At 44.3% G+C, this 15149-nt stretch overlaps 1 protein-coding gene across 6 annotated transcripts in view; it reads right to left on the bottom strand.

Annotated features, from left to right (window-relative positions):
* The window catches only part of PAK6 (p21 (RAC1) activated kinase 6), a 39571-nt gene that overhangs the window by 20292 nt on the left and 4130 nt on the right, over positions 1-15149 (bottom strand). The window contains exons 1-5 of one of the 6 annotated variants that reach the window (XM_074884891.1): positions 11239-11300; positions 9957-10044; positions 7011-7339; positions 6499-6620; positions 5803-5867 (exon numbers count right to left, since the gene is read on the bottom strand). The gene's annotated coding sequence lies outside the window, so the exon portion shown is untranslated. Of the gene's footprint in view, positions 1-606; positions 722-5802; positions 5868-6498; positions 6674-7010; positions 7340-9956; positions 10045-11238; positions 11301-15149 lie in introns of those variants that run through there. The other 5 variants (XM_074884890.1, XM_074884894.1, XM_074884895.1 and 2 more) reach the window with 5 other exon arrangements.

Here is a 15149-nt window from a genome sequence, read left to right as displayed (position 1 = left end):
TCACTAGCTGACATGGCCTGCATCTACCTTATTGGCTTATAATAGACATCTTAAAAACAAAATGTAATCAACTCTAAATACGACATACCCCTGGGTATCCAATGACACTTGCTTTATATGGTCAGCATCAATCTTTGGTTATAAAGACGTTGCCATATCAGACAGGTGGTTTAAAGGTACACTGCGTTAAGATCAAATTAAATTCATACATTAAAAATAGTTATTTGAAATCCAATGGATTGTAATAATCTCTGTAGGTTTTGCATTTCATTGAGGGTTGTATTTAACCAGTCTCCTTTCACTTCGTGGTTTTCATGCAAGAGCTATTTACTTGTATTTCCAATATCCAGCTAAAGAATGTTTAAATAAAATACATAAAACAGGCCTTTTCTAATTCAGTAAGAAATTCGTAAGAACATTTTACACATTTAAGATTCTGTAAATCAAGCCAAACCTGTATTTAAACGTAGACAGCATCCCTTTAATACAATAATACAAATACTGTGACACTGATTTTATAATAATCTACTAGACTTTAGTCTTTCATTCACTGCTGACAACTGTACTGTAAGAAATGTCACAAACATAAATAATAAAAGTCACTACCACAAGACAAAAGCAGTCGGAGATTGAAATTCTCTCAGCGATCCATTCCTGCTGCCTGGGAAACCACGTTAGATTTGTCAACTCCAGATATAGCTGTTCCTAGATGATACAGTTCCAAAAGCTGTCACATCTGCCAGTGAGCATGAGAAAAAAATCCCACAGCCAGCAGATCCAGAGCAGAGGGAGGGATCGGCTGGGAAGGAGGGGCGAGAAGAGAGAAGGGTCAGGCTCAGATGAGAGGAAGGGGTGGGAAGATTAAGGATGGAAGAGAGAAAGGGGAATGAGTTAGGAAGGGAAAGAGGAATGGCTGGGAGACAGGCAACCCGAGGAGCAGGGCACAGGAAAGAATCAACCCCACTGAAAAAAGAAGTAGATAAATGTTATCAGGAATTGCTCAGTAGAACACACGAGTTCAAACACCCAGACAAAGCAGCTAGCATGCACTGTCCTTTCATCCGACTTGCCTCCACCCTGCACACACACAATTACACACTCCGTTAGCATACATGCACTGCACTTAACTATGTTCATACGCTCATGCGCTCACACATACACTTGATGATAGGAAGACAGCAGAGAGCTACTTCAGTCTCACTTGTATAGTTTCCAGTTAAAAATAAGCTTTCCCTCCCCCTCCTTGCTGCAGCAACTGAACTCACTCATCAGTGCTTATTGCGTTGCTATCACAGATCTGGACGCAGCTTGCTACATTCCTCCCGCCCCGGACAAGAGATAACGCTTGGTCCCTGGGCTGAAGAAAGCAGTTCCCATGATTTCGAAGTACTCGCTCAGCTGATATGCCAAACTACTCTGGCCAGCTACGAGAGGAGGGGGGAGGAGGAGAGCTCTTCCTACAGGACCCGAGGAACCGCAACGTGCAGACTGAGCTTGGAGTAGGAAGATGAAGAAGATCCCAGAGAATCCACCAATTAAAAGGAATATTTTTATACTCTGCAGGTTACTGTCACATAAAACGTTTCAGATGCAGTGCATGTTAAATAGGCCATTCTCAATGCATGTTGTATGCACATATGCATGTCCTCATGCCCATGTATGTGTGAATATGCACACATGGCATTTCACTGTATTCCATACCTCCTAAAGTCCTAATGATTACCCTCCTGAGGTTTCCGACATGATTGTTATTTATAACAAGCCATAAATGTTCATAGCAGTTTGCAGACAAAGAAAAATGACAGGTTCCTTCCCTGAGGAGTGTACAAATCTGAATGTGACTTCACGCAGCAAGAAATGACAACAAAGGGTGAGTGAAAGCGGGAAAGAACAGCAAAATGGTCTGAAATCTGAAATAGGATCTCAGAGCACAGAGCCTTGTCATGATGACACCTTCCACATTTGTCTGCAATTCTAGTTTTAGAAATACTGTTTTAGGTACTTTTTTTCCTCCTAATGGAAGAGTGGATATTTGCTTGCTGTGCTATCACTTCCTCTATTTCAAGTCCTTTCCTTCCACTTCTCTCTCTCCCTCACCAGCCCCCAAAAACAAAGCTATGTTTTGGGGTGAACTAGCAGCACAGCAAACTGATGTAATGCTCTAAATCCTGCCCAAACACACACGAGCATATAGATTAATATTACTTTAGAAATAAGCTTAGGGGGAGACATATTTGTTATATTGGTGGGTTTATTTTTGACAAATGAGAAAAAGAACACAACCGCTTGACATTTTTTGCCATGCCTCCACTGAACAGGGTCTAAAGGCTATGGTGGTGCCTCTTTCTCCCCTGGTCCATTTCTTGCTCATAAATTAGGACTAAAACCTGAAACACAGTGAACGCCTATTTGCTAAGCTTGTTTTGGACGCTGCTCAGTGACATACTTCTGGGTGTGTTTTAGCTATAGTAGACCAAATTCATTCTGGGACATATAAAAGCGCTTGTAAAGAAAAGACCTCTTGAACTTTCTGAAACCAGTACAGGCATGTCCCAAATGCTAATAGGCTTTTTTCCTTGACGATAATAAAGTTTTCCATTATTTACAGTCCCCTAGAAATCCCAGCTAAAGTCACTGTCCCATTGTGCCAGTCTCTGAAGTCAGGCCCCACCCTCCAGAGGTTTCATCTAAACAGACAAAAGGTAAGGAAAAGGAATTATTATCCTCATTTGCAGATGAGACAGAAAAAAAATTACTAGCCCGGTTTCTTCCCAGCTATGTCTAGATTAGCAAACATAAAAGAGCTTCCAGGTATGTCTCCTGGCTGCTTTTTAACTTCATATCAAGGCCAGATCCAGGCCCAACACACCTTCCATGGGTGCACAGCACCAGTGGGAGCCAAGACACGCTCTGACCACATGTTTGATCTTGACACCAGCACGTAGGTCTAGACACCATGACAGAAACCAGCTGCACAGACAGAAAGCACACCCAAACCTCAATTGCAATCCAATGCCTTCATTATAAGGTTAGCCTCTTCCCATCTGTGTTTGGTTTGTGAGAGCATTACAGCTAGCAAATACCACTGCAGCACCAAGAGAAGGCTGCAACTCATCGCATTCTCTTCACCCAAAGCCAGCAGGATGTGTGCTGCAGGTCATAAGGCTGAGACATAAGCCGCTGTAACAGCTATGACCCTTTTTCCCCACCTTTTGAACACTGGATGTGACCATGTCCTGCTCTGGATATACAAAACCATATAGCACTGCATCTCTTTGACACCTGCCTTGCACATACACACTTCACAGTTCCACATCCAAAGAGTAACTGGAGTGGTTCAAATGGGTTTATTTTGCCATGAAGGATGCAGCAGAGTTAAAAACAAGTGGCTGTATTTTGCTGTTAATCCAGGATACCAAAGAGCTTCAAGATGAGGCTTGAAGGATATGAGACTTCACTCTCCACTGTCTTGTGTGACAAATCCATTCAAAATGAGCATAAAAATACTACCAAGATTAGAATAAGAACATTTAAGGTTCTGTCTCCAAAAATTCACATGAATAGCAGTATCTACGTATCAGATAGGAGGTTATGTTGGGACAAGTGCAAGGGGCCACATCTGGCACACTGGGTCACATGGCAGACGGAGGAGCCAAGGCTGCATCTGGGGAACACGCTGCTTCAAAGCGCTTCAGAACACGGGGTGCCACGTCCTGCGGCTCCATCCGAGCACTGTAACCTCCCTGTGCTCCTCCGTGCCACGTCACGGATCGCAGAGCCAGCTGCCTCTGGCACATTGGGTTACGAGAGGGAAGCTATAGTTCTGCAAATGTGCATGGAACAGACTTCACTGTAGGGAAGCACCAGGCAGGAGCCAAGCAAGTTGCACGCTTGGTGACCATGGCTGATTGCTGGCAAGCAGACCTGTTCCAGCCCAGGCACTGGCCACCACACACGTCCTGGATCACAGTCCTCCGTCCAGCAGCGTGGCAAAGGGCTGGTAGAGACATTCCCATCATTCCCCTGACCACCCAAGTATAGAGGCAAGAGTTAAACTTCCTTCCAAACAACACTAAAGAATCTTAGTCCCTATTTATGATCACCATGTTCTCCCAAAGTGAGATACATATATATTTAACTGCTGTCAACAGCCTGCAAGGCAGTTTAGTTGTGTTATCCCCACAGGATAACTGATGGGAAAACTGCAGCCCAGGCAGTGTGCCCCAAAACATGGAGGAGACAGACTAGCTTAAACCCCGCAACCTGGCTGACTCTCAGTGCCTTCCTACTCACTGCTGCCAACACCAATATGGAAATTTAAATCATAACAGACATGTCTTCTCCTAGGGAATATCAGTTATTCTGCTCTGTTTGGAAAGGAAAAAACACATGCCATGAGTATGAACATTCACACAGCCCTCCATACATTAAAACCTGAGGTGCACTCATAACACAAGTGAAGATAAATAACTGTTATTGTCTACAGCTACACCCTGTTCATCTGTTCATTACAAAATAATCTAATCACTACCACTACAAGTTAAAATGGCTCAAGCCCTAGGGCAAACGTAATTTCCTGAGATTTTTTTTTTTTTTTGAGGGAAATAGATTTGAACTTTTAGTCTGCCATCACCCTACATTCACACTGCTCTCTTATGCCAGACAAATGGAAGGTCAGCCTCAGAACTTCATCACCACTCATGACCCAGTCTCAGTGCATTAGCCCTCAAGCCACACGATGAGCCTCCTGCAACTTTAGAAACCATACTGAGCAATTCCTTAAAAACAAGACCTGTGTCAGCCAAGTCCTGATTCCTCAGTCCTCCACTGCACTGAGTCCATACAATAACTTAGAAGCCAGTGAGACGGGTGCAAGAGCAACAGACAAGAAAACTGGTCCCTCAGTCCAGAACCTCCCTTGGCAAGATCTGAAAGTTTGCTGTACTCTCTCCAGCTACCAGTGCTGTGCAGCACAACGTACTGGTTAGCCTTCAGCTGCTCTTGCTGACCTGTGCCTGCACAGAACTGATGTGCAGCTCTAAGTGAGATGAAACTTCAGCACGGTACCTCTGTCAGTACCCTCAAGAAACCATGACGTGCAATGCAGAACTCAGAACCTGGCTGAGTTTCAACTTGCATTGGTGTAGGCTAGTCCAACTGTTTTAAGCAATTTGCACAAAATATTTAATTCTTCTCTCTGGTTGAGAATTTCCCTAAGCACATTACAGTAATAGGTTAAGAAGTGCTCTTTTTTTTTCCTGATTGGAGGCAGGACAGCCAAACTTTTACAGTGCTTCTCCTTGGGCATGAAACCATTTTGTGAACAAGCGAGAGTTACATTTCTCACTTTTGCAAGCATTGGCAGCAGGATCCAGGATACTCTTTTCCGGTACATACATACTCACTCACACCCATCTAGACAGAAACAACCCCTGTACAGGGAACAGACTTTCCACCTGGAAGCACAGTTACTATTGCTGATAGCTCTTTCCACTATTTAATCAGCTTTGCTACTAGATACATAAACCATTGCTCACATTTAGTGCACAGGACGCACATACCAAGGCAGTGCAGAATATTAAAATCAATATACAGCTTCATCACACCATCAAGAATGAGACTTTTCAGTGGGACAGGGAAGAGCCATGCAGCAGAGTTAAAAACTTTCGTTTCCCCAGCAGCTGTGGAGGGGCTGACTCAGGTTTCACCCAAGCACAAAACTCAGAAAAGCAGAGGAAAACTCAGCAAATATCTCTTGCTCTACGTACATCCCCCAAGTCTCACCTGAGAACTTGCACTCACCAGCCACAAACTTCTCTTCTGTTTTTTCAGTACTCTGTCCCCAAATACATTAAAGCATTAATGTCCTGGCAGAGAAGAAAGCAAACATATCAGCAAACATTAACAGACAGGACTGTTTTCTGTAGCTGTAAATACCTGGCTGTATCTGTTGGTTACCACCTGGCAAAAATAATTAAGTACAAATGCCCAATAGAATTGTAGTTTGTAACTGAAATAGGAGGAGATTAGCCAGCTTTCAGATAGCCAAAATACACTCAAGCACCCATACACACACGAGTACTACAAGGTAGCTTCAGGAGGTGTGCTGAAAGGATCTCGGCTGGCACAGCAGCCAGGTCAGGAGCAGCGACGTGAGGGGGTTTGAGTCAATTAGACCTCTCCAGAAGATACAGTGAGGGTCCTTGCAGATACAAGAGACTTAAGAGGAGATATTGCCATGTCTCGCATAAAAGCAATGAGCATGCATGTTCCTGACATGCTGTCTGCTTTCGCAAGCATCATCCAGAGTAATTTTAACCCCTTCTTCACCCCAGTGTTTTAAGAGCATCACCCTGCAAGATTCAACAACGCATTTTCCTCTCCGCGTTCCGCATCATCTTGAGTGTCATTAGGCTAAATCGCTAGACCCCAGGCACCACAGACCCATACGCTGGCCCACCTAAAAGACACTGGAAAGCAAAAAACACAAGATCTTACTGGTAGTCCTGCTGCAACAACGCCGGTAGAGGACAATTCCAAGTGAGAGGAGAAAGAAGGGTCTGGAGGGAAACTCTCCCACTGTCATGCAGCAAAGCCGATTGGAGGACGGTGTTGCTGGGCTATAGGAGTAAAGATGAAGTAAACTCCTTCCCGAAGGAATCCAGCTCCTGGTTTTTCTTCCCTTCCAGAACCATCCCTTGATAGAAAAAATTGTGTGACCCCCCGAACCATTCCCCTCTCACTTTGCCCGAGGCTGGCACTGCCAACACACGTGTGATCATTACGCTCATTCTTGGTGGTGGCAAGGCTTAGCTCCGAAGGGAAGGGGTTAAGCCGTAGCAGCACAGCCGCTGGGGAGTAGAGACGTTAGTTTAAACTGACAAACCTAGTCCTCTGTAAACAGAGGAAACAAATCGCACGAAACAGCGGCCATTAGGATGATGGTGTTATTGCTTTAAAGCAAGCAAGCAAGTCAGTGTCGATCCCCAAATCTGCGGGAGGGAGCTTACCCCTGACTCCTCATTGCTCCGTAACCAGAGGTGAGGTGGGAACACTCTGCCACCGGAATCTGCTGACACGCCGATAAACTTGAGCGAGAAAGACGGCAGGAGAAAGCGGGAGAAGAAAAAGGGGTGGAGGCAAGTCTGACATGTTTGTACAGTGCCTGGTTCACCTAAGCTGCCGAGTTTGATTTCAGGGCGTGGTAGTAGATGGGACACAGCAGCACTCAGCGTGGAGAAACCTCAGATTCGTGTTCCAACGAAAATGACAGATGCCGACAGCAGAGCCTCTTGGGACCATCTTGCCTTCTCCTCACCATCTTCTCCTTTTTTGGTCCCTAGAGGGGATGAGAGAGAGAAAGAGCTCAGAGTCACACCTGGGCACTGAGGTTTGCTGGGTCTCAGGCAAGAACCTTGGGGAGATCACCTCCCATTCCCCTCCGCCCTTTTTACCCCCCCCCTCCCTTCACTGCTGACTTATTAAAGCTCCAACTTGCTCGTTAGCTCTTCTCTCTCGGCTCCACAGCCTCGGGGCCTAGAGCTGCTGCAGTTTCTAACAAATCCCAACATCTCCACCTGTGTCGCCTGGCTGCAGATTTCAGGACCTGTCACCAATTCCTTGTCACTCCCGGCAGGAAAGCTTTGATTGCTTCCTATATGGCTGGCTACAGAAAAATTCACCAATTTATTTGCATTGCAGATGAGCAGCACATGACCTGGCGTTTTTACTTTTCCCCTGTCGCTCGCTCAGCATGAGTCAGTGCTGCGAAGTCTGAAGTCTAGTATTACCCTATAATCCTGTTGCGTTGCCTGTGCCATGCCTAGGGGTTTACTGCCTCCTGGAAACAGCCATTTCCCCAAGCGACTTGACTTGCGTTCAGTAGGACACCAGCTCCACCACTACCAGTGGTGGATGGGCAGAGGTGGAAGGGGACATCATTAGAGGACACTTTGGGGATTACAGCCCAGGAGAGATCAGAGTTCATGTCAGCAAACCCATCAGCTGCTCTTTCTCCACAGCAAATAAAGAGGATTCTTGGCCTCTCCAAACCTCTAACAATGCTGGCTTAACCCTAAGATATTTTTAGGTCCAAAGAGCAGAGATAAAAGCCTTAAAAATCCACCCCCATGATTTTTTTTTTCTTTTTTTTTTAATGTTGATTTTGTTGAACCACCCTTAAAATAAATAAATTAACGACATGCTACAAATTATAGAATCATAGAATAGTTTGGGTTGGAAGGGACCTTAAAGTTCATCATAAATAATCATTAGGCTGTCATCATTTCTGCTGGGAGTGGCTTGTCCAGTAGAGGTGGGCCAGCCCAGGGATCTTTTTGCCACATTCCCCCACTCCCATTTTCCTTCCCACCTATTCACCCCACCTCACTAGGCTGCAGTGTCTTTGTACAACAACCAGAGTCACAGATCTAGTTGGAATGCACAAGATCCACAGTAATAGTATGGAGAAGGAACGGAACTGGGGTTCGTATAGAGAACGTGAAGGAAACCCTGGCATTATAGCTGATGGTCTGAGGTTCATAATCCTTATTTCCAGACCTGCTAGCTAAATCATGGAAGGCTGCTTCCTGAAATTGCAGTCACCACTTCTACATTACACTGCAGGTCCTTGCCTGCCAGAGCCTGCGGTTTCCCGCCTGCTACCTCACGGCAGCGTCCCTAGGGTACAGGAAATAAAAGTTAGCCAGGTTCCCTTCTCTCTGGGGATTAGCTTGTCTCTTCCTACAGGACAGGCCCCATGCACAGATGTAATCAAAAAAGGGAAACTTCATGTTAATAATAGTAAATAAAAACTACAATCAAGAGAGGGGGACAGCATTCTTTCTCCAAAAGACTGGAACTTGCAAGGCAGAAGCAGTGTCGTGGAGGATCAGAGATGAGGAAACAGCGTAATCCTGCTAGGTGTGGAGGAAAGGCGACAGCGAGCGCAAACTGTCGTTGTCATCTGTTGCATCTGTGCTTTGCTGACATGCCAGTTGGTGAGGAGTCATCTACGCAATGATAATTTTGGGAGCGTCACAAAGAAACGTCATTTATATTCTACAAGGAGTCACCCAGGCTTGGAACTGGCTTCAGATTTGCATAAGGATTATATTTCATGGGCTTACGTGCTAAGACAGTCTTTTAGAACAAGACACAAGTTCTTTGTAAATGGAAGAGCCTGATTTTACTTGTCAAGACACAAGCTTAGATGAAACCAAGGCAGCTTTGAGTTGGTGTGAACCTCTGATGCCTACAATCTTAATGAAAAATTAGGACACTTTCCAGTCTTTCTATTCACAAGTTTGGTCCCTACACACTTTGAAGAAAAATTTCCCAGTAAAACTGATGCATCTCTAATTTTCCCCTTTAGCAATTGTCCCTTTATTAAACATTTCAACTGCTCCTTCCCTGCCCACTGCTCCCTTCTTACCTAGAGAATTGCACAAGATAATATAAATAATTATACTCACACATTTATATAAACACACGCATACACACCCCACTCCTCCTACAGTTGCTATACTCTCTGTTGCTCATTCAGGTCCTGTCTGTCTCGGCTATGGCAGCCATAACTGGCAAGCAAGAAGTGCTGCAGGGTACACTGACTAAACGCTTGCATCGCAGACTGCCTGATTTATCTACACAGCCCAGGCCATTCCGTATTCCATGTCCCCTCCCCAGACACAAAGCATAGCAAATTTCAGATCAAAACTGCTGATCTCGCCTCTTTTCTCTCCCTGCCCATCCACATCACTGTGTCAGGAAAGCACCAGCACCTCATGTCTTGCACTGGTGCTGCAATAGATTCCATTTAAGCCCATTTCATCTCTACCAGAGTGGAATTTTGTGAGAGAAAAAAAAAAAAAGCTTTTTGAAATTTTGGTATGCCAACAGGCAAGACTGGGCACTTCTAATCTTAAAAAAAAAAAAGTTAGAGACCAAGGCCAACTTACCAACATACCATATATGAGGTCTTTCCTCTACCTCAGCCAGGAGAAACATACTTGGCCACCTCTTTGGAGCTTGTAGGAACTGGGCAAGCTGTTAAGAAAAATATATCCTGCTTCAACAAAGCTTCCAGGAGAAGCCTAATACCAAGGCACAGTAAATCTGATGCACTCAGGAAATCCCAGTAAGAACTAAGGCAATTCCAGCCATGGAGCTAGGCTGTGGTTCAGAGCTAGACCTTCTGGCACAGCTCCTCCGAGCTCTGGGATTTGCTAGGAGGCACAAATGCACTTCCATCAAAGAAGTGCAGTCCCTCTTTCATGGTTCTTGAAATCCAGAGTAAGCTGGCCAGGGAAGTGAAAAAATATGCCAACAATTGGGACAAAGGGGTCACTAGGAGAAAGGGTGTGTTACAAATTCACAAAGCATCAGCATCAACTGGTGGGAGGAAGCACAAGATAGGAATCAAGTCTGCAAGTCTCATAATCAACACATGACATTAACCAGGACTGGAGATAACGAGGCAGCAATCCAGAGGCAGTTTCACTTTAAATAAATGCTTACAGTTCAGCTACCTTTCCCCAAGGCTATTGCATTCAGAAGTGAGCAGAGAATTTCGAGAGAGCACTATTTGGATTGCCAGCTCTAATGTTAGGGTTGTCCTCCTGCTTACTATGCATTACTGACATTATGAAGTGTCCTGGAGATCCCAGCAGGACAAAGCCTCATCTGCTCTCCCACTGCCTGAGCTCGTTCAGCATCCTTCTAAGTGTCTCCAAGGTTTACAGTCTAATCCCGTTTCCATTTTTTCGGCCCAATTCAAAATAAAAACCAAATGCACCAGAGCTGGCGAACTGGAAATTGGTTTATCAAGTTCATCGCCTCTGCCAGAGCACTGTGTGCTGTTATAGACCAGGACACATCCCCGTGCTCAAATCTGGCAGGGCAGTGTGGTGCGTGGAGTCCTTCTCCACCGTATGCATGCCGACCACCAAATACAAAGGACGCTGGGTCACATGGAAGAAGAAAAGTTGTGCTGCTTCAGGGTCTCATCAGCACTAGGGCAGAATCACAGGCAGCTCCGGTGGTGGAGCAAAGCATAGCCAGTGAGGAAGCAGCACAAGGACCTGCAGATTCTGCCAGAGAACACTGGGCTGGGGCAGCGAGAGCTGAGAACATAGCCAAGAAAGCAGATTCAGTTTAAAGAGAGTAAGAAAACAGCAGACTCTTTAAAAATTTTAACTCCCACTTTGATGTGAAGTTGAAATTAAAGCTCAAGAGGATCACCTGAACACAGCACATGCTGTTTTGCTACTGGTTAAATTCTTGTGGCTTGGTAGACATTCCCTGCAGATAATATCAATACAGCTTGGATCACAGCCATCTCACACTTCTTCCAGATCTTTTACTTGCAAAAATTCATAGACTTATTAGGTTATAATAGAAGTAACGTCATGCTCCACCAGGCAATTCTGTGCCACCCTGTACAAAGGTGTATCTGCTGCTTCCCACAGAAGTCAAGACAATCAGTCCTGCAAGACACCATCACAGCAGAAAGCCAGCGTAGCCCACCTTTTCCACAGATTTGCCAGGTCACCTTGGGAAAGTCATTTTGCACACTGGTAAAATGACCGTGACAACGTTTAACTCCCACAGAACAGAGGCGGCTTAATCTGTTGTTTTTTCAAGCATGCTGCAATCCTTAAAGATTCTATAGAAATGCAGATTGAAATCCCTGGCTGCCGTAAAAGGAATACAGACTACAGCTTCTGTTCAGAGTAACTAGGTCAGTCAGCTATTGCAAAAGTATTAACCAGAATTCAGAGAATTCCTAGTGGCTAAAATAACGGTAGCAAAAGTCTAACGCCATTTGCTGTTATTAGTCACTCTCTACCTCTGGGTACATTCAAACCCAACTCTCAAGAGCCCAGAATAATTTGAGGGCTGGAGCTTATGCTTGTCAAAATCCAGGCACGTGGCTCTGCGCAGCACAGGCAGCTCCCGTCCCACTTGCTGCCTTGTGGAGGCAGGGAGCTGAACGCTTGCAGCCCACCTCGGAGAGCTGTGCTCTTCATCAGTGCCAGGGAATGGGTGTCACGGTCACCCTCCCAGCAGCAGCCACCCTACAGCAAGTGCAGGAGGGTGCTCTGTGTTACGGTGGTGCATGGGTAGCGTATTTTGGAGGAAGGCTGCTAGTGGCAGAGAGCGGCTGTTTGAGCAGAATCCAAGGAAGAGAAGAGGGGAGGGTTGACCACTGCAATGGGGATGAGTATCCAAAATTTATCTCAACTCCCTCCAGTTGCTGAGGCTGGACAGAGCATTTGCTCTCCTCTCACTGCTGAGCACTGCTGCCTGCCACTCATTTGGACTTTTACACTGCAGCTCACTCCCCCTGGTTGTGCTGGTGCCACTGTACAGCTGCCTGCAGACCATGCCATGCAGATAATCCATATGACTATTTGCATCAAAATCTTTCGGTTTTACTGGAAATAGGAGGTAGGTGAAGGGTTAAACCTGTTTTTCTTTTTTTTAATTAATATTTCTTTTTAAACTCAGATTGTTTCAGCAGTCTGGCTTACAGCTCAGCCACACCAACAGTCGTGTCACCACAACTCAGAAGCCAGCGACCTGCAGTGCAGGAACTGGGCCTTCTTGTTTGGCCACTGAGACAAGGATGTCATAATGCTGTACCCTCAGTCTCCCCTATCTCCGTGAGCTCTGAAGGCACTGGAGTCCACAGGACGGGTTGCAAAGGATTAAATGGTTATAATCACCACTTAGAGATTTATTTATATAGTGTAGAAAAATATGTTAGCTGTGACATCCTTCAGTCTTCATTCAGGCTGCAGTTTTTAATACCCTAAATACTACCATAAGACAGAATGAGATGCTGGTTGCTCTGGGGCACGCTGTTTCAGCAGAACACAGGCTGGTGGACACACAATAAAGCTTCCGACCACCATTTTCTCCATTAAAAAAATAAAATTCAAAACTATCCAAAACATTTGTGCAACTATTAACACTGTCAGATTCCACAATAAGAAACTAAAATGTGCCCACAGTCAGGCAATGCGTGCTACAAAGCACTGAAACATGCCAGCTGTTTCTGGGATTGTAAGAACATTTTCATACCAAAACCCTACCAGATGATTAATGGAGTCCAAATTGAAGAGAGTCACGAGCCTACCTGACACACGGACCCACTGGCATTTGGCTGCAGTCACAACAAAAATCCTTCCTTTGGAACAAGTCTAGGTCCTGCTGGCTGCTGTAAGGAGTGAAACCATTGCAGAACAACTGAACCAGGAACCAGGGTCCTCTTCAAGATAACACCAGAAACTAATCCACTTATATATAGCTAGAAAATTAAAGGAATTATACAGATTCTGAATAATAATAAAGTTAAGAAAGGAGCAACATAAGCCACAGCCATTTAAGCTGTAAATACAACGGTATGTCTCCTGTTCTGCAGATCTAGGGATTCTGAAGATGACATCATAAAAAATAAGTGAAAAAATTCTGTTAACCTCCTACTTAATCATCATTCATCCAACTACCAATTCAAAAACACATTTCTTGTTCATGTGCTCTCTAGAGTGCCAAATAAATTCTATAAATAAATGAATTCAGAGAAATGTATTCAAATAAAAAAAGTATTAACTTAGTTCATTTCCACATGTGACCTTTAAAAACAAATGCTTGTTAAGACTCAAAATGAGCATTTTCTTGTTTGGTTTTTCAGAACTTTGATGAAAGCTGAAAGCCTGGCTAACAGTTGTGCCCAAGTGCTTAAGCAAAGATTTCCTATAGAAATACTTGGGTAGTTATCTGGAAAATTCATTTCCTTCTTTCAACAAATAGGAATCTCAGTCCAAGAACAGCCACAACCCATTATGGAGGTGATCACAGACCACAAATTAGAAGTGGCCAGATAATTTAGGTGACCCCGAGTTCTAAGAGACTGTTTTAAAAACATGCCTTTAAATGACACAGAAATAAATGACAGTGTTCTTTAAATAAGTTATTGGCTCATCTTTACGTCACTCAGGCAGTTATTTTGCAGAAGCTTAGGGAGAACATATTTAGAACTTAGAAGAGAACACAGAAGCCCAAGGAGCTTTGCAAATTCCTGATTTGGGAGCAAGCAGCAGAATTAGTATTTTCTTCTCTGTTAACACCAAACAGTGCATATTTTATAATAAAGTGCCAGAAATCAGGAAGTTTCCTCCACAGTAGTCACAAATGGAAGCATCTTGTCTACTATCATCTAGGGTTGATGAGGTGGTACAAGATCTAAACTATTTGTGATGTTACTTTATTTCATCAGAAACCTAAACGTATAAACACAGCATGCATTTTTCATTTTATGGCCCAAATATTCCATAACAGCATCTAGGTTTGCTATCTGATTTTCCACACCTTTCACTACACGCTCAGGAGCTGCAATTTCTCCAAATTAATTATGTGTGTACCCAAACTGGACAGCTTGCTGTAGCATGAACAGCTCAAAGATGACTTGCCCAGAGAGACTTCTTTCCAGAGGCTGCGGTAACATCTGTTCTTCAGATCTAATCCAAAGTCCCTTGAAAACAGAGTTTTTTCCCTGACTTCTGCAAGTGCTAGAAAGATTCTTATTCTAAGTTGTACATTACAGCAAATAAGTTAAATGCATACAATAATGTTAGAAATTATGTACTTTCTTAGACAAGGCCCAAAGTGCTCATTATAAAGTGTAACACCCTGCTTAATTCTTCCAGAAGCCAATCATAGGGCTACGACGAATTTTAATGAGCACTGAATCAAGACCCAGATGGTTTTTAAAGCCAAATTATCCTGATCTTGACTATTTTAAGCTCTGTGTAGTGCCTTCTGGCCACTACAAATATTAACCCCTCTGTTCCTGGTCCAGATTAAAGCAAGACATTCATACCTGTTCTCCCCATCTAAACACAGTTCTTCAGCTCCACTGTAGAAGACCCTCAGCTCCTGCTATGCCTTGAAAAGTCACAGCTTTGAAAGAAGACTCAAAGGTTAGCACAGGTGAGAAGAAACATCCCCACAACACAGCAGGGAGGACAGTGGCCTGATCCATACCCTTTCAGTAACACAACCAAGGCTCTGCAGCCTAGTTAGTTCTGTCTCCTGGACACAGTAACATGCATACGATCAGATTTAGAAGGGATTAGTAAGTGAGACCT

This window comes from Strix uralensis, chromosome 15 (assembly GCF_047716275.1).
Source record: "Strix uralensis isolate ZFMK-TIS-50842 chromosome 15, bStrUra1, whole genome shotgun sequence".
NCBI classification, from domain to species: domain Eukaryota; kingdom Metazoa; phylum Chordata; class Aves; order Strigiformes; family Strigidae; genus Strix; species Strix uralensis.
This window is presented reverse-complemented; position numbering and strand designations above follow the sequence as displayed.